Raw genomic sequence first — 20701 nt, 5'->3', positions numbered from 1 at the left:
AATAAAATTGAATATGATACGTTATTATGAGATGATAGTTATTGTCATTGTGAATTGAAATTGTTTTATATAAATTGAATTGAATTGAAATAAAATAAAATTGAATATGATACGTTATTATGAGATAATAGTTATTATGATTGTCAATTTTAACTTGTGATTTTTCAATATGAATTGAATTGAATTGAAATTCAATAAAACAGAATATGATACATTATTATGAAACTATAGTTATTGTGATTGTGAATCGTGATTGTTCGATATGAATTGAATTAAAATTGAAATCGAATAAAATTGAATTTAATACATTATTATGATACTATAGTAATTTTGATTGCTCGATATGAATTGTGATTCTTATTGCTCCGGTTAAGTCAATTGGTATACTATTGACCATATATTATCATATGTGAATTGATATTTATACAAATATACTTTATTTTATTATATCATATTTTCTAATATCAATTTTATGTTTATAATTATAAATTTATGTTTATAGTTATAACTTTATAATTTTACATATATAATATTAATGGTGTTTAAATGGATCGTAATCGTGCTATCACTCGTAATCATGTTAATTGGATCCTATTCGTGCGGGTCGTAATCGTGTTTCGTGTCGATATTTTAATCATCATGTTAATCGGTTTTTTATCGTGTTACCGTAATCGTGTCGTTTTGAACCATTATTTAATCGTGTTAGCGTGTTTGATCCAATTAAGAATCGGCCCATTTATTAAGATTCAAATCCGATTTAAATCGTGTCGTAACCGTTTCGTGTTTCATATCCGGACCAAATTGTCAACCCTAGCTATAATCTTACTATAATATTGCTTAACTTGAATAAGAAATATAATCTTAACTTAATCAAACAAATCGCCTGTAGCTTGAATAAGAAGAAGAAAAAAATCCATTATCACGCATGTCCATATTCTCTTCCATAATTATCCAAAAAATCCAAAATAAGTTATTCAGTATTTTAAAGAAGACTGCGAGATAATTTAGAAAAAAAGAAGATGATGAGATAATCAATTACTTTCTATATATTAAAGAAAATTCTGAGATTATCATATGCAATGCAACCATGAAATTTTAAATGCTGTGTATGGTCTGTTTCTTAATACGTAGTCTCACTCGAATTCAGTGCAGCCACGCGAATTCAGCTGACGACATCATTAGTAATTTAATCGTTCACATGTATTTCCTATGGGAAGTAACTACATGGTAAACTAGCACTGCCCGTTTATAAAAATGGGGTTAATTAATTTTATAAAAAGAAATTTGTAACTTACTACAATTCCAAACATCACGTTTGAGATATAGCCAACGTTTGAAAATTTATTAAAAGATAGTTAAACAGATGAAGTGATAATTGAATAAACCATTTAAAATTTTCATTTTGTCATTCCAACCGATTTTGCTTTGTTTTGTTTTGTTTTTTTTTTTGTTACGCTGATTCGTCACTTATCTCTCATACAATTTCTTTTTTCTCATCAAAACTTCAAAAATCCATATCTTCCTCATATGAACTCGAAATTGAGTGATTCAAAATCCTACGGATTTGTGGCGAAGAGAGCTTCAAAAATAGACCCATTGTATTGAATGAAAAATCATGTCTACTATTCTAGAATTCCGCCGGAGTTCACAACTGGTACATTAATTATCGAATTTATAAATTATTTACATTTTTTTTGTTAATTATAACATGTTTAATATAATGATATTTAAGTCAAATATAATTGTCATTGGCTATTGTTATGCCGTTATTTTCACACGGTATAAATAACACCCCGAGAGCAAAAAAATGACACATCAAGCCCATACACAAGGCTCAAGCCCACAAGCATTCACGAGCCAAGCTCCGAATCAACACTCATAAAATGTCTTTCAAAAGAGACTCTCAAAGAATGTTTTCAAACTAGACTTCTTGACAAATCTTCAAGACAAAACCACAAAAATGACCACCCGGTTGTTGGAATCGATCTAGGGTTTAAGAAAATAATTAACGCTTCGGTAAGCGGCGGAATTTTAAAAAAAAAAATTTCAAGTAAAAACAGTTTTTTTTTACTAACCTAGACAAAGAGCAAGTACATGTAATTAAAAACTATTATGAGTATAGAAGTTTACTAACTTTTCTTGAAGCTTGAACTTTGAAGAAGCTTTTGGAAAGTTTGCAACGCTCGTCTCCCCTCGCAGCACGTCTCTCTTTCTTTGCTCGGCACCTCGAGCAACCACGAAAGTTTCTATCACTAAATCACTCGAAATAAAGGAATTAGTGAGTGGGCACTTTTAAACACTACGACTTAAGAACGAGTCTTGAAGTCGCAGAGCTAAACACTAGGTCGAATGAGGACCTAGGTGCCAAAACAAAAAATCGAAAATAAACTAGAGAGAGAGAGGAAGGGGCGGCCAAAGTTCTAGAGAGAGAGTCTCTCAAATCTCTTAAACTTGGATGAATGAAAAGTGTGGAATGAGGCTCCTATTTATAGGAGAGGTCTCACCTTCAATAAGGTAGTTTCCTCTTCTATAGAATATCACATATTCATGGGCCAATTTCCCTTTTCCTTCAAAGAGTCACACGGCCAAGACTTGCCAAGCAAGTCCTTGGATTTGTTTCCTCTTTTATTTGCTTCTCTCTTGACTTATTTGGGCGCCCACCTTGGTTTCCCCTTAGGGGAAATTTATTTCCTCTTTTTTTTTTGACAAGTATCTTCATACATTCATGCACAAAATATTCTCTTTATTTGGGTATGTTGGGCGCCTATACCATCTAGAAAAAGGCTTCTAGAAGCTTTTCCATTTGTTCATAACAACATGAAAAAGGCCCATTAAGAATTTTCAATAAAATTCTTATGAAATGAAATTAATCCACAAGGCCCAATTAATCTTATTATGGCCGAGTGTTACTTGTCATCAAATGACCATGTCAAAAAATTTATTGACATTCATTTCATCCTATGTCTCAAAAGACAAAAATACCCTTTTGACAATTTTCGTTCTTGTTTTGACTTAGCTTCCAGTTTAACTATTCCTAATCAATGTGATTCGTGACAGTGACCTCATGGATCCAAATGAACAAAGCTTGAGCTAAATACTTGGACTCAAAAGTTCACAAACCTTTTCCAAGTTTAGCTTAATGTCAACTGACTCCACTAAAGAGTTGACACTGAAAATCTCTCGGTTCAAATGAATTTATTTTCTACTCAAGAATTCAACCTAATTATGATGAGCGGATCCACTGAATATTATCTATGTTTACCCTTCATGAATGTCATCAGCTAGTCGGGATTTACTAAATTACCATTTTACCCTTCTAGCTGTTATTTCCTCAACTCCTTTGTCGCTTGTGAATAAGTTAGAAACAATGTATTGACGAGGAGCTAACAAGTCACATTGTTTCATCCAAAAAGAGTCAGGACTCAATTTGGACACTGGCCAGTTCATTTATTCACACTCCAAGGAACAAAGCATGAGGTGATATACATTGCATTTCAGCAATCTTGTACATGAATTTCATATCTATGAGAACTTCACAAAGTTACTCATGACATTCTCACAACTTAGTACTTCACCAATATGCCCTGTTCGGAATCACATAGTGAGTCCGAACTCTGACTTTCTCAAATGAGAATACGTAAGCTGTGAAATGGCATGTCTCATTTCAGGATTAAGGTAAGCATGATGCAATTCATACATAGTGACTTCGAGACATAAGAGGTTAAATGGTTTGTTCTTATCTTGTCTCTAGAAGTGCACTGGTCAATTCAGTACCTTCGGAAGATACCTAGAAGAACTATAGAGTCTCCAACTCTCAATGCCTCATAACCAGACATCATAGATTCTTCTAACAATCGTACTGAGGTCAATAGTCCTTTGACCCTAAGATTGCGAATATATCGTTTTAAGCAAACTACGAAGAGTTTGTTCATGCAAATCTACATTTGTCTCTTCGTAAGTTGTTAAGTTTGTTTATGGACTAAAAGACTAAGGTTTTATCATAAAGCTTCAAACAAAGAAAGAATGAATGAACGTCTCAACTTTATTATTAAATGAATAGGCAATTACAAGCAAGAGTCTTCATGAGACTTTATTACATCAAATGTACAAAATAAAGACTACAACTCTTCTTGTGGGCACCATTGACAACACCGGTCGGCCAAAGAAAATGATCACTCGGATGGTCAAAGAAAATGACCACCCGGTCATCTTCACTCGGCCAATATCACCCGGTCATCTTCATCCTGCCAAGACCACCCAGCCATCTTCACTCGGCCAAAATCACCGTCGTCTTCACTCGGCCAAGATCACCCGATCGTCTTCACTCGGCCAAGACTACTCGGTCATCTCAATCACGCAGTCAAGTACTTTTCACCAAACTCTTGGCTCCTATAAATACCACATTCATTCACAACACAAGGTAAGTTTTTCTCAACTTGACAAAACTCTACAAAAATCATATTACAACTCTCACTCTCTCTCTCTAGAAAACATAGAGACGAGTACAAATCATTCACCAAGAACAAAAAACAACACGACTAATAATGTTGAGCGTCGGAGCACGCGTCGAGGGAAAACCCTCCGTGTTCCTCTAGATTAACATTTTCTTATGGTTAGGTGAAGGTGCAAGGATTCGAAGACCCGACGAAGAACATGAAGAACGTGGAAGATCCAAAGACGCGGCGACTCGAAGATCCGAAGACCCGGACACTTGAATATCCGAAGAACACGATGAAACGAAGAACACAAACACGTGAAAAACACGGAGAACGTGGAAGATTCAAAGGGTTGAAGACTCAAAGAAACAAAGACCCAAGAACTCAACAAAAAACGCGAAGAACACGAACACGGCGAGAAGAGAAGAACTTCACCAAACCCAACCTACGTGCGATCATAGGGTCCGGCCCTAGATCGAACCATGGACGGTTCTTAGTGCTAATCCAAAAACACGATTATCAACTATTTTCCTAAACATTTTCAAACGTTGGCTAAATCTCAATTTTATAGTTTAGTTTTGTCTACCAATCTACAATGCCCTTATAAAAATGGGTTATTTAATCTTTTTTGTTTGAAGTGTTAATTAGACCATGAATTCTACCTCTAATATATAAGATTCCAAATAAACATAAATTATTCGTTTATTCAAACTTATTATAAATTAACTTCTATATTTTATTATCAAAGTATAGAAAAATAGGCATGTTAGATGATTTTTTGGGTTCGCTAGATATATAGAATTATAAAACATAATAAAATTACCGTATAACCAATATTTCGTTAATCAGGGAAAATGACAGCAAAAATAATCACAACGAACTATGCTTAAGGCGGCAGGGAGGCAATGAGGTTGGGACCACCGCTGCATTAGACGAGGCGACCATAGGATACAACGACAATTCCCGATGGCGTAAAGTTGGCGAGCGTTTCAAGGATTTGTAATGAGCTCTTTTTTCACTAGGCTTTCTAATCCTTCCTATCCTCCAACTCCAATATCCCTTCCAGATATGCATTCAAATCATTGCTCATCAATTTCGTGATATAGAAGTTGGATTCGGGATTTCTTGGTGACTTCTTCCTTTATCTTTGATGTTGGAAGATCGAGGGTGATGACCCTGAGGCTTTAAAGATTATGCACCGAACCAAGTTACTAGGACAAATTAGGCTTTCAACTGCGGATGACTATTAGATGCTAGTCGCATCCAAAAGAGTCACATAATTCATAAATTTTTTTTGCTAATTTAAGTGTGTATTTTTTACCATTGACGACTAGTCGTATCCAATGGTTGTGACGTCATTGGATGCGAGTAGTCACATTTAAATGTCAAAATTTGTAGCGAAATTTAATTTTCCCTTATTTTTCGTTTAGCTATCTGACGTGGCATTATTTTAATTAATTTATATTTAATATTTTCGGATGCGACTTGTCGTATCCTTTGACGTTCGGATGCGACTAGTCGCATCACTTGGTCCTATTGAAAATAACAAGTCTCATCCAATTGCTAGGTATTTTTTTATTATTTAAAGTCGGCTTCTTCTTCGTCTTCCTCACTCACCTCCCTCTTCATTCTCTCTCTCTAAATCCACCAAAACCCCCCAAAATCGATCACCCATAAACAACCTTCACTATTTTCTCCGACCACCCACCACCAATACCCCCCCGCCCCTCTCTCTCTCTCGTTCTCTCTCCCTCTTCGAACCACCACTACCACTGACCAGACCTCCGGTGCGACCACCCTTCTCAGACAAAACCTCTGCCATCTTCTCCTCTGTCTTTTTTCTTCGACCACACCAGCACAACATTGTCGAAATCCCTCCGCCATTCTCCGAAATCCAGCACGGCACCTTGACCACCACAGATCTCGAACCACGTTCCATTGCTCCTCTAACCACGAAGCTCCTCTGATTCTCTTTCATAAAAGGGCTCGTCTCTCTCTCTCTCTCTCATTCCTCATTCTCTCCCTCTCTGATTCCCCCCCCCCCCCCTCTCTCTCTCTCAAATATAAGGTCTCCGACCACTGACACTGTCGTGAGACTCTTCCATTGACGCCATGCTTCGCCGCTATTTTTTTTTTTTCTGTGCACCGACTGAGCCGCTGAACCAAAACAGCCTTTAGGTAAATAGTTTAACGTGAAATTTTAATTTTAAACTATTTGCACAAAACAGCCTTTAGGTAAATAGTTTAACGTGAAATTGTAATTTTAATCAGGAATTTTTTGTAATTGTAATTAGTAAAGTTAATTTAGTTATTGTAAATGTAATTGATTTAGTTAATTTGAATTAAAATTTGTGTTAAAATTGATTATTAGTTTGAAATTGATACATAGATTAAAAATGATTATATGGTTGAAATTGTAGTTCATCTCTTTAATTAATATGTTTGCTCGAAGAAATCCTTGACTGATATGCTCTCCTTGCAGATCTTCTTGGTGGTTTAGGCACTAGTTTGAATTCAACGAACTTTGACGTAATCAGAGGTTCTTTGACAGAAATAGGTAACTAGAAGTGATTCATCCAACTCTTTCCCAATAGGTCTGATCAAGACGAGGAAGAAAATTAAACCAACAAATGCTGATGGAAAAAGAAATGCTAATGTATTCTTTTCTTCTCTTTATACTGTTAAGTTGGGTTATATTTTAATTAAATAGTGTATTTTTATTTTAATTTATAAATAATTAAAAAAGGTTAAATCTGAGTCTACACTTTTCCTTTTAACGGTGTAGGTAGTAATTGTGCAACTAAAATATAACATTAGGTATTTTTTTTGAAAAAAGAAGAATAGGTATATACGTGTTATTTCAGGTAAACTTTAGGTATTTTTCTGTCATTTCTCCGTTAATTATAAGTAAAAATTTATGCTTTTTTTTTTTATTAACATGCCCAAATTTATAAAAATATCTAAATTTACGTAATACACAAGGGATATTATGGAATGACCGAATTGTGCACATTATGTCATATAAAAAAATTTAGTGACTTAATTACTTAGAAATTTGTAAAAAAAAAAAATAACAAAACAATCTAAGGTTCTCCTCTATATAAGCTCAAGTCTTTTTAATTTCAAATTTGATGGCTTCTCTCTAACAACTATAAAAGTTATTTTGTGAACATCAAATAAATAGATTGCTAAATGTGTTCGTTGTTGGATTGGAGGCAATAAGAGAAGTTGTAGCTAGGGGACAATGAGGAGATATGACGAATATCATCAACGATGAGTCCCAATTCAGTGGTTGGAATTGTTGCGGAGAGGAGAGCAGCTGAATGACGTAGAGGAAATCAGAGAACAAAACAACCTTGACAACATTACGAGTGCAGGCAAGCTTTAGTCCTTCAAGGATGACCATAGCTTCGGTAATATATGGGATGATGAGGGCAAATATCGAAAGATTAGGAGGCCGTGACTAGTGGTGGTGCAGTGAATGGTACTGAGGCCGCTGCAAAGATTTGGCGCTTTGATTGCAACGTCTATAGTGACGAGGGTTGTGTCTGGGTTGAGGATAGCTGTGGCAAGTGGGTTTGCTTGGCTACGGTCGGCGTTGGGTCCGTATGCCGAGCATGGTAAAGGGTATGAAGGTTGTCGAGGAGGTGGTGGGTTCGATCGCGGAGGTATCACGGATCTAGGCAAGTTTGGCATTGTGAAATTGGTTGCAATAAGTCCAATGCGACCAGACAAGAACTACGAAGAGGCGGAAAATGTCGGACGTGAGGACGTTCGCTGCATTTAGAAGGAAACCAATGCGATATCCAGTAAGCCGTGAGTCAATGGTGTGGTCGAGGTCGCAGCTTTGCCAAAGAGAGAAGGCATCAGGGCATGTCCAAATAGCATAGACAACAGTCTTCGGGACAAATCTGCAATACAAACAAATCGGATAAAAAATGATTGTTCTCCGCGTGAGGGTGGCATTGGTGGGCTATCCATGGTTGATTCTCCAATTTTTTCTTTTGATTTTAGGTTGAGGTTGAGCTTCCATAACCACTTTCACCATGATTCCAAAGAAGTAGAATTCGAGGGCGCATCAGACTGGGTGGATGAAAAGGCAATATAGTAACCGCTCTTAATATTGTATTCACCATTCTTCAAATAATGCCAACGAAGACAGTCATCAATTACATGGTTACTAAGAGGTATGCTAATGACAAGAGTTGCATCTTCCGGGGTGAACACGTCATGGATAAGGTCGATGTTCCATTTTCCGTTCCCGAAGTGAAGGTCTGCCACACGAAGGTCTTCCGAGAGATAGGGTCGTTCGATGAAGGAGAAAGTGGTAGGTTGGGGCAGCCCTTTGTCATGACAGATTCGAAGTACTATGTTAAGGAAAGTAGCTAGCTTGGAGTACGCAGGAAACTAGGGAAGTGGGATGGCGAAGGATTCTCCAAACTTGTTTGGCAAGAAGTGCTTGGTTGAAAGCGCCAAGATCTTGGAAGCCGAGACCCCCTTCGGGTTTACTCTTGCAAATGTGTTTCCATGTGCACCAATGAGTTTTTTTTTTCTTTTCATCGGTAGAGCCCCACCAAAATCGAGCAAAGAGGCGGTGGATCACGGTGATGAGGTGAATGGGAAACCGGAAGCAACTCATGGCATATGTGGGGATTCCTTGGACAATGGATTTTATGAGTACTTCTTTACCGGCTTGGGAAAAGAGAGAAGGTTTTCATCCCCTAATCTCGCTCCACACACGATTGTTATCATGAGAGAAAAAGGTTTTCTTACTTTGGCCGACGAAGGCGGGGATGCCGAGTTATTTCTCGTGGCATGAGACAATACGGACGTCTAAGGAGTTGGTGATAAGGATTAAGTAGTCTATACCAACTGAGCACCCAAAATAGAGTTCCTATTTATCAACGTTGATTTGTTGTCCTGAAATGGCCGAGCAAGTGTTAAGGATATTTCGAATGGCTAGGTCCTCGTGGTTTAAGGCGTCGAAAAAAATGAGGCTATTATAGGGAAAAAAATATATGGGATATGATAGATCCTAAGGTTCCAAAGGTTAGGCCACTGATTGGGTTGCTTGTTTCGGCTTCATGGAAAAGGAAATAGAGCCCATCCGAACAAAAGAGAAAGAGGAATGGAGAAAGTGGATCGCCTTGGCGGAGGCCCCGGCTCGGATTGATTTTTCCATGAATAGAGCCATTAAGGCTAAATGAGTAGGTCATGGTACTAAAACAATTCATGATATTTTTTAATCCATCGGTCATTGTATCCAAGCTTGAGCATCATGGTCTGGATGAAAGGCCATTCGACACGATCAAATGCTTTATAAATATCAAGCTTAAGGGCAGCCTTATGACCACTACCAAACCGACTGAGTCTCATGGAATGAAGGGCTTCGAAGCCGATGGTGGCGTAATCAAAGATTTGTTGTCCATGAACAAAGGCTGATTGGGTTGCAAGGAATTTGGAGGGCATGGTGGCTTTGAGGCGGTTGGCTAGGCAAGATGATATAATTTTGTAGATGGGAGCAAAGGCTTATTGGCCGAAGGTCTTTCATGTGTTTGGGCTTGTTGATTTTTAGGATAAGGCTAATGAGGGTGTGGTTGATCTCTCGGGCTGACCAATTTTCATTGAGAACTCCTAAGCAAACCCGAGTGAATAGGTTGCCTAAGGTATCCCACTAGAAAAAGCAAGCGGGAAGTCATCAATACACAGGGTTTTATATGGGGCATCTTGAAAAGAGTTTCTCAGATTTCATCCGGCTCAAATGATTGTAGAAGGATTTCATTGGTGGAGGCAGAGATTCTAATGGGTACACAAGCCAGGAAAGCTGATGTGATTGATTGAAAAGGGTTGGTGGACTGGTAAATGGATCGAAAGTATGTGGAGATTACTTTCGGCATGGTGTGGAGTTGGTCTGCCATCGACCATGAGAGTCGAAGAGACCTGTGATGGTGTTTTTTCATTTTCTTTGTGTGGCCTTGCGATGAAAATATCGCGTGTTGCGATCGTCGTGTTGGAGCCAGAGAGCACGACTTCGTTGGCGCCAGTAACGTTCTTCTTTGTCAAGGAGGACATTGAGAATGTCCTATTCGTTATGGAAGTGAGCTACTGAATTAACGGTGATTTTTGATTCCAACTGCGAGCAACTTTGCTTTTTGACGTTTGATAGAGTTCAGAGGCTTCGGAATTGGTCTCGATTCCATGTACGGAGGCGTGACTCGCATTGGAGATTGGCATTTGAGTCGTTTATTTAGAGGACATGTACATTCAAAATGACCACTTGTTATAACTTATGTTTAAAGCTTCTTATACATTAATTAAACCTTCCATTAAAAAACAATAGAAATATCGCATGTTTTTTAATATGCCAGTTTTACATGCCATTAGAAATAAACATTCTCATGCATGTGCATATCCAAAATGATGTTTAATAATTAAATACTAAGTGTTTTACAAATAGGCATGACTCAGGAGCTAAGTAGTGATGACATTGATGACCCTTTTTTTTCTTTGAATCATAGAGTAGTGACGTGGACTAAAACAACCAATTACCACTTTTTTCAAGAGCAACTTACAAAACCCATGTCCTTTTTAAATAAATAAATAAACTTATCTTGTTTGAAAAGTAGTGCGCAATGGTGTTGTAGGTCTCTACAAAGTTCTACACCGAGCTTTCCAACAAAAAAAAGAAAAAAAATCTATACGACGACCAAACTTTTCAAAGGCAAAAATGTAGCACTATTAACATAATACTTTTAAGTGGTAGTTATAAACAGAATCCAATTCCACAGTTGATGGAAAGTTGGTATTTATCTTGAACAATAATTAATTTTTAAGAAAAAAAAATTTACAAAGCTTAATGGAAATCAGCTGTTGCCTGATGGAGCAGCTAAAATACAATAATTAAAATAAAAAGATATATGTATAATAAAAAAAAACTGGTAAGAAGGATTAAGAGGGAATTGATGAATTCTCTTACAAGGAAAAAAATGTTAAATAATTTTTCAGGTATGTTTGATAAAAATGAAAAAATGATAAATAAATGAATTGTTTTGAATGTATATTTGTAAAAAAAAACAAAAAAAAACTTTTTTTTTTCTCAAATTAGAACGATTAAAAATAGTAAGTTCGGTATATTATGAATTCCTCCAATCTTTCATATTTTCTACATCAAAAAAAAAAAAAAAATCAATCCTTCCTCTCCTCTTGGCCTCTACGTAACAAAGCCTAGCTGTCGCCTATGATGGAAGTATGAGACTAGAACTTTTAAATTTTGAGGATAAAACGAAAATATCCATTCGTAAGCTTTAATATGGCTGCTTTTTAAGATTTGTTGTTAGCAATATTGTATTAATATTGATGTAAAATAAGACAAATTGCATGGAAAGAAAAACACATAAAACCAATTACATATAAACCGGAAAAGCCAAAACGGAAAACTAGTCGAGGTCCGTTGGACGGTTTCCTTGAAGCTTTTTATTGCTCTCCCACGGATGCTGGACTAAACGAGCGATAGCCTCCCCAGGATACAACGACTTCAGAGGCAAGTTTAACACCAAAAGACTTGACTCGCAGCGAACTGGAACCTGTGCGAAAACTATCACCACGACAAAACAAAAGAAAATTTCTGGGAAGGAGAGATACTTGGGAACAGTGGGGAATAAGATGGATTTTTTTTTTTCTCATCCTGAATGAGGGCTGAAGCCTCTTTATATAGGCCAAGGCTATGGTTTGAACTTCAAAAACGTCCAGCCATAAAGGCATTAACGCAGGCTATAACACCCAGCCATTTAACACACCGTTTTGAATTCAAAACCATGCGAACAGTCCAACGTTTTCAGCCTTAATGGCATTATTACACAGCCATAATGCGCACTTAAAGCTCAAAACCCATTGAATTGAACCATACAAACCGTTGGCTTTAATTCTCAAACGTACACTTCGTCACTTCGTCCGGTCGAGCTCGTCCAGTCGAGCTCGTCCAGTCGAGCTCGTCCAGTCGAGCTGGAATGACTTCGTCACTTCGTCCAATCGACCTCGCCCAGTCGAGCTGGAATGACTTCGTCACTTCGTCCAATCGACCTCGTCACTTCGTCCAGTCCAGCTCGTCACTTTCTCATTCACCTTAGGTCCGATTTTGGCAAACAAATATTCAACTTTATAACCCTCGTTACGAGAAATCCGTATCACTTGGAATTATTGAATTCCGATGAGTGGAGCCCACTCAAAATTTTGCCACAAATCAGCCATACACATGTTTAATTCCAACATTTGTTTCTAATGATATCAGATTCTTGAAATATACATTCGGATCGGATTTTGGCATGGAAAGTATACTGTGGATTTTTTTTATACGCTTCGCCAACTGTTGAATTTTTTTTTGTAGTCAAAATCGTAGAAAATGATTTGATTATTTCTTTCTGGATGGTCTTACATGCGTACCAGCCTATGATTACAAAGATCATGAGATTATTTGCTTGATAATGTTTTATCTTTGCCCATCTAAATCTATAATATATTAGAAAGCGATTGAAAGCGACTTAACTTGAGCAAAAGCATCAATAATGATTGAAACTACTACTTGTCCGTGAAATATATTTATGCGTGATGATAGTTTAATCTTCCGAAATAAATATTTATTTATTTATTATTTTTTTTGTGATCTGAGTTTCAATGTTTCATGTAATTAATTATACAATATATGAACGAAGAAAAAAAAACATTTATTCGCAATTTGAGCATAGAAAATAAAACTACAAATCACACAAAAAACACTAAATATCCCCGAGAGTTACCAACATGATACAATATCATATTATTTCAAAAATAGCTTTCTATAGTAGATAATTTATTATGCTAATAATTTGAACTTACTTAAAAATCAAATAAATCCTCGCATGAACTACGAGAATCACAAGGCGAAGGCATTACATAGAAAAATTAAATTCTTAGTAAAAATGAACTCGCATTAGAATTTCTTTTAAATGCAATTATCAATTATATCAAATAAGAAAATAACAAAAAAGCTCTAACCAAATGAATCAAAAGCTCGAAATGAACACATGGAAAGCTCAAGAAAGACGAACGTCAGTTATTGACGAGACAAGAACGACGAGAATAGAAGGCTTCACCACAACACAACCTACATGCAATTATAGGTTCCGGCTCTAGATCGAACCGCAGATGGTTCCAAGTGTTGACCAAAAAATAGTGTTAACAACAACCATGCCAGAAAAAAAGTGAAATTCTATTAGAATTATGAGTCACTCCTTATGTTTTGACTGTTATAATGAACATGATAATTCATAAGAATAATATTACATAAAACGGCACGCACAACGTTAGTATTATTTTAAAAAATACCATTACTTTTATGTTTTTTTATTTCACTTTTTATACCATTATATATATATTTAATTTTTGTAACAATGGTTTAAACTTTAAAGCCAGAAATATATCTTACATGCTTAGTTATTTTTATTTATTGAGTTAATGATATTTTTGGCCACTCAACTACAACCACTTGAACGAAACCCATAATTGACTTGGCTGAATAAAATTCTTGAAAAAATGTCTCTCTCTGCGTGCATAATTCTTGATAATGTGTGTATTTGAAGAATTATTGGGTTCGAGTCTTAGGGTTTTGTTAAAACTTGAATTTTTGATGTTTTTTCTTTTGTTCGTGTGATAAACTTATTAGCGATCTTGCACATTGTGAATTTTTTTTCTTATGTGTCGCAATTTGCTATTTTCATTTGTGATTGGAATAACCGGAGGTGGCGTTGAGGCGATAATCACTGGGGGATGAGTGAAAGTCACCGGCGAAGGCGTTGCGAAAGTCAAATCGGGTGGCGGAAGGGATGAGTTTGTCAAATCATGTTGTTACCTCGGTGACTAATTACGCCAGTCTCGGAGAATTTCTTCTCTTGACTCGCATTCGTCGGCTTTAATCCGGTGCAGCACTTCACCGCCGCCGACGACCGACGAGCCGCGAAAGCTACGGTGGCATAACCGACGACTTCGTGCGCGAGCAACGGCTTCGTACTGAATCACAACGTATGCCATCGTTTTGAAAGTCTCGGAGCCTCCTGAAATATCAGAAAGAACTATGTAACCTTGAACCTCTTCGATTTTGTCTCCGCCTCCATCTTCTTCATCTTCTCCGGCGACAGCGCTAAGGTTTCGGTCTCTGGCTAAAATGAGAATTTAGGGTTTGAATTGGGATGGAGAAAGGGACTGGGATTGGGATTTGATTTTTTATTTTTTATTTATATATAATAATAATAATAATAATAATAATAATAATAATAATAATAATCCATAACATAGTTAAAAAGAGACAATGCCTCTCTAACTTTTATCCTGGTGCCGCCACGTGGCGCCTCCAGGAGGCGACACGTGGCGGCACCAGGATCCGACACGTGGCTTTTTTTTTTTTTTTTTTTTTTTTTCCAATTTTGAATTTTTTTTCCCTTCCAAATATCAATATATTTTGTATAATTTTTTTATGTATATTATAATCATAATTACCAATACTATATCAATAACATATATTATCATTTTTTTTCCCGATCTTTAATATTTTTCCCCTCTCTCATCAATATATTTTGTATATATTTTTATTTCAACTTGAATCCTGGTGTCGCCAGGCAACGACACGTGGAATCCATTTTTTTTCCCTTCCGATTTTGATTTTTTTTTTACTTCCGATTTTGATTTTTTTCTTTCCAATTTGATTTTTTTTTATATATTTTTTATGTATATTATAATCATAATTATTAATAATATATTATACTATATCAATAACATATATTATCATTTATTTTTTTCCGACCTTGTAATTTTTTTCCCTCTCTCATCAATATATTTTGTATATATATTTTTTTCGAACTTGAATCTTGGTCCGCCAGGCAGCGACACGTTGAAGCCATTTTTTTTTTCCTTCCAATTTTGATTTTTTTTTTACTTCCGATTTTGATTTTTTTTTTTTTGCTTTCCAATTTTGATTTTTTTTCCCTTCCAAACATCAATATATTTTGTATGTTTTTTTTATGTATATTATAATCATAATACTAATACTATATTATACTATATCAATAACATATGTTATCGTTTAAAGTTAGAAGTTCCATATGAAGCGGGTAATATGCCGATTGAGCCTGCTTTGTTGAAGGACGATATTGATGTTAAGTATTATACGAAGTGCAAAAGTCGTAGAAAATATGCACTTTGTGTAACTTTGATATCGAAAGAAATCATAGCGTTTAGTGCAAACAAAGTAGATAAAGGAAAAAATGTTATCAATGAAGAGTTGCGTCGTGTTGAACTCAACAAGAGACGAAAGAATTTGATAATCACCGATCGAGATGATGAAGTATACGTGCATGACATAGATGATTATCACAACAACGAGGAAGATGATGAAGAACAAAATAACAAAGTTGAGGAAGATAAAAGTGACAAGGGAGAAAATGGACACAACAGTGACAAAGAAACAGAATTCGAAGAGTTTGCGAATCATGAAGAATATAAAGATTTTGTTAAACATTTTGCAGTATCATCAGGACACGGTGAACCATCAAAACAAGGTGAACCGTCACGTGACCCTCGTAAAGATGTTTCACAAACGGATTTCGTGCGTTATTCATGGGAAGTCTCTAACTTCACAGCCGATGATGTTGTCAAAGAAGAACGTAATGAAGGTCCAACTCTGTTGTCACATTCTTCCACATGTATTAAAAATAATGAGATCTACTTATAGTATGGAAAATGTTATGTTATATATTTTATAACCATTGATTACATGCAATAGGTAGCACATAAGATATATACCTTGGGAAAGAGTTTGAGCCAAAGAAACAGATGAAGCAACAGATTCATGTTTTTGCTCTAAAAAATAATTTTGAGTTTAGAGTGAAATCATCTTCGAAAAAGAGATGGTATGTCATATGCAAAAATGAGATGTGCACTTGGAAGCTGAGGGGTGTTGTGCTGTGGTCTGATATGTGGCAGATAACGTCGTATGAGAGTAGACATTCTTGCGCGCGTGTGGTTCGAACAGAAGGTCATATAGGAGCTGCACCTTGGGTTATTGGGCACGCCTTCAAAGATAAGTACAACATTAGCTCTATGGCTGAATATTCAGCGCATAACGTGAGAGAGGAAGTCAAGACAAGATGGGGTGTTGGCATATCGTACTTGAAAGCTTGGAGAACAAGGGAGAAATCAATTTCTTACGTAAGGGGTACGCCAGAAGAATCTTATCAGAAGTTACCATCTTGGTTATACATGTTGGAGCAGAAGAATCCAGGGACTCTTACGGCGTTTGTGAAAGATGGCGATAGATTCAAATACGTGTTCTTTTCTATTGGGGCGTGTCGTAGAGGGTTCAAGTCTTGTCGACCAGTCATCTCATTAGACGGTGCATTTTTTAAGACAAAATACGGTGGACAGTTGCTATGCGCAATTGCAATGGATGCTAATTCTCAGTTGTATCCACTTGCATTCGGGGTAGTAGATAGCGAGTGTCATGCTTCGTGGATTTGGTTTTTGAGAAAATTGAGAGAAGCTATCGGTGAAGACGTTGAAGAGTTGGTGTTCATATCCGATCGACATGTTAGCATTATACATGGCGTCGAAGTGGTGTTCCCCGGTATCCCTCATGGAACATGCTTCCATCATCTCAAACTAAATGTCCAATACAAATTCAAGACTGATCATTGTGGTATTGAACTGTATGATGCCGCTTATGCCTTCAATAAGCGGACTTTCGAAGCTCATTTTCGGCAATTGAGGAGAAAATATGTCGAGATGGCTAAGTATCTCGAGGAAGTCGGTTTTGATCGGTGGGCAAGAGCATTTTTCCCTGGAAAACGGTAAAACTAAAACTTTTTCCTTTGTCATTACAAGTATTTAACTATATGTGTAACGTCACTAATATGTAACTGTTTATATAGGTATGATTTAATGACAAGCAATAATGCAGAAAGCTTCAACAATAAGACGAGGAATGCTAGAACGTTTCCCATCACTACTTTGCTTGAGTTCATCAGATTCACACTTCAAACGTGGTTTTTTAATCGAGAAGAAATTGCTAGAAAATGTGATACAAGACTGTCCCCGAAGTTTCAAGATAATCTCGAACATCTGAACGACAAGGCACAATACGTGAATACCTACGGACTCGGGATGTTTGAATGTAATGTTAGAGACGAGAAAGGTGACTTTGATGTGCATTTGATGAATAACACATGCACTTGTAGACTACCACAACTACTTGGAATCCCATGCGAGCATGTCATCGCATCCGCACAACACAGGAGTGTGGACATTTATTCGTTTTGCAGTCCTTTCTATTCGAAGGAGATATGGATTGAGATGTACAAGGAATCTATATATCCTGTTGGGAATGAAGATCAGTGGAACGTTCCGGATGACATAAAAAATATGAAGGTGTTGGAACCCGTTGAAAAGAAACAAGCCGGTCGACCGAAGAAAAGTAAACAAGGAAGGCGAAGAGTCAATCGATACCCATCTCAAGGAGAAAAAGTTGTTATTCATCGCAAATGTGGTAAATGTGGTGGTATGAGACATAACAGGAAGACATGCACATGGAGAGAATGAAAACATATTTATATTTATTAAGTTGATCGTTATGTTTATTTTTTAAAACTTATTTTGTTGAACAATTGACGTTTAAGTTTGAGTTGAACATGTTTGTGGTTATGTTTATGTTTATATTTTTATTTATTACTTTAAAATATTTAAATGTGAATTTAATGACATGAAACTATATAATGACATGAAACTTAAGATATCCAATATATTTAATGACATAAATAATTTTAATGACATGAAACTAAAGATATCCAATATATTTAATGACATCAAACTAGAGATATCCAAAATATTTAATGAAATAAAACTAGAGATATCCTAATATTTAATACATATCATCGCTCTTCTAATTGGAAAAATAGGTCCGTCGACCATTTCTTCCTGAACGTCTTAATGTTCTCGCTTCGTAGTGTATCAAAACTGGCGTCGACAAGGCTGTGCTCCATGTATTTGAGTGCGAACATCCCACAATCACCATTGAAAGACAAAATCACAAAATGTTATACACAAATAACTCTTAAATAATTATACACAATTTTTTTTACATACCTTGTCACACATTGTGGAACGGTATCGTCAACTAGCCATAAGAACGGTGGAAGTCGAATTTCCCCGCCATCTAGCTCTCGCTCCGCCCTCGGATGCTCGTTGAATAATCTCGACATTGCCATAACCTTCGATATCGCTTGACACCAATCCTACATTAACATAAGAATGTAAGAAAATAAATATACGATTTACTATAAACTTTAAAGTTTACTAACCTCCATCATCGTTCTGAAGTTGGCATGTTCTCTATTCTTCACAATGTCATTTTGGCAGTCCAAGACGGTTATGGTCCACTCTTGGAGGTCGACTCGGAACGTGAACCAATGCATCTGTCTGAAGTTGACGATGAACAAAATCTCTCGCGCACAATTCCACGGCAAGACTTGAGAGTTTCTGTATCCAGTCATAGGATCAAACACGATTCGTTGATCACAGTCTACGATCTCCGTCTCTTTGCCTTTTTCGTCGGTAATCTTCTTGTACTCTTGTTCTTTTGTATAACGCCCGTATACATGTTGGACCCACTGGGTATCCATGATGCAGACGTCTTGACGATACCCATCATATTGTCATTGGCGTCTCCGTAGCATATGTATAATAGCATCAACATGCTGTCAACGTATTTGGATTAAAAAATATATTTAAGACATAATAATTAACTTTTACTATAAATACATATTAAAAGTAAAGTAGTTATACATACCGTGTCGTTTAGTCATTTTTCGTTCTCGAGAAGGATCTTGAAGAAATCTTCTTCCACGCTAGCGATCTTCACATAAATCTTCGGCATAAAATGACCATCAAGTTTATGCGTTTTACTCCACTTCACGACGGCTTCCCAATCTTTAAGTATTGGCTCCTTCAATGGTTTGAACGGCGATACCCGCTTATTTGTTGCATACTTCATCCGCGTCGGGTCCGTGAAATCGGCGGAGAAAGTATCTTTTCGAATACGCTTTTGAGATGGCGTTCGTACCTTCTCTTTCGCCTTCTTCTGTGCTAGGGTCGACAACGGGAGCGTCTTATCTGATACATCGTTCCGCCGAGGACGTTTTTTTACTAGGTGAAGCCGGCTTCCTCGTCGTACACGAGGGCTGCGAAGACGACGGCTGCGACGCCGCATGTGAAGGAGGACTAGGAGGGGCGGGAGGACTAGGAGGAGACGGGGATCGTTGTGGACTAGGATGAGGCGGGGATCGACGTGGACGAGGTTTACCAGCTTGTGTAGTTGGTAACGGCCCGGGACATAAACCCGTCACGTCCGAGAACATCATGTTTATCTTCGCGAACATGTCAAGCTGTAAGTTGATGACACAAAGTACTGAATAAGAAACTACATTTTTATAGAAATGACTAATTTATATCTTTATTTATTAAAACTAACCTGATCTCGCCTCATTCTCTCTAGCTTCCGATCGTTTGTACTTAGAGCTCTCAAGACGGTCGCATGAGATCGTATCAACTGATTCTGAGATTTTCGAAGTTCATTATGAGATTTTTGAAGTTGATTCCGAGTCTCGATCATATTATTCCACATTACCACATAGGGAGATGATCGGGACGAGCGGGATGATCGGGACGAGCGAGAGGTGCGCGAAGTGCGGGCTGAAATGATTGAAACTAATAACTACTTCACATAAAACTAGTAACTAAAACTCATATTTTTAATTTATAAATAAAATTTACCTGACGAGGTTCTCGCGGTGTATCTGAAACATGATCATCATCATCGTCTTCATCACTCCACAAGTTCTCCTCTTTGTCCTTTTCGGCTTGTCTGAGTACGTCGGTTTCTTTCGCGATTGACTGTACTAAATCAATCTCTTCCTCGATATTACGTGGCTCAACCACATTTTCGCCTTCAGTCGGATAGAGCGATTGACTAAGTTGCGTTTCTAGTTGCTGGAAGAACTCGCGCTCACCGGTCTTTGGTCTCAACATCTGAAGAACACCGAGCTACAAGAGAAAAAAAATTATAAATATTTAAAATTTAGATAAGTGTATAAATTATTTATAAAACATATAAATTATAAATTACAGTTTTTTTAAGAAAAACCTTCTCGACGTCCTTGCGTGTCACCACTCGAACGCTTGACCACGAA

General features: G+C 36.8%; 1 pseudogene; it reads right to left on the bottom strand.

Annotated features, from left to right (window-relative positions):
• Positions 1–18385: 18385 nt before the first annotated feature.
• LOC149378869 (uncharacterized) lies at positions 18386–19189 on the bottom strand (annotated as a pseudogene).
• Between the last annotated feature and the right edge of the window lie 1512 nt (positions 19190–20701).

The sequence above is a fragment of the Urtica dioica genome, chromosome 12 (assembly GCF_054948205.1).
Source record: "Urtica dioica subsp. dioica isolate 48M chromosome 12, U.dioica_male_clone48M_v1_H2, whole genome shotgun sequence".
In the NCBI taxonomy this organism is placed as follows: Eukaryota; Viridiplantae; Streptophyta; class Magnoliopsida; order Rosales; family Urticaceae; genus Urtica; species Urtica dioica.
This window is presented reverse-complemented; position numbering and strand designations above follow the sequence as displayed.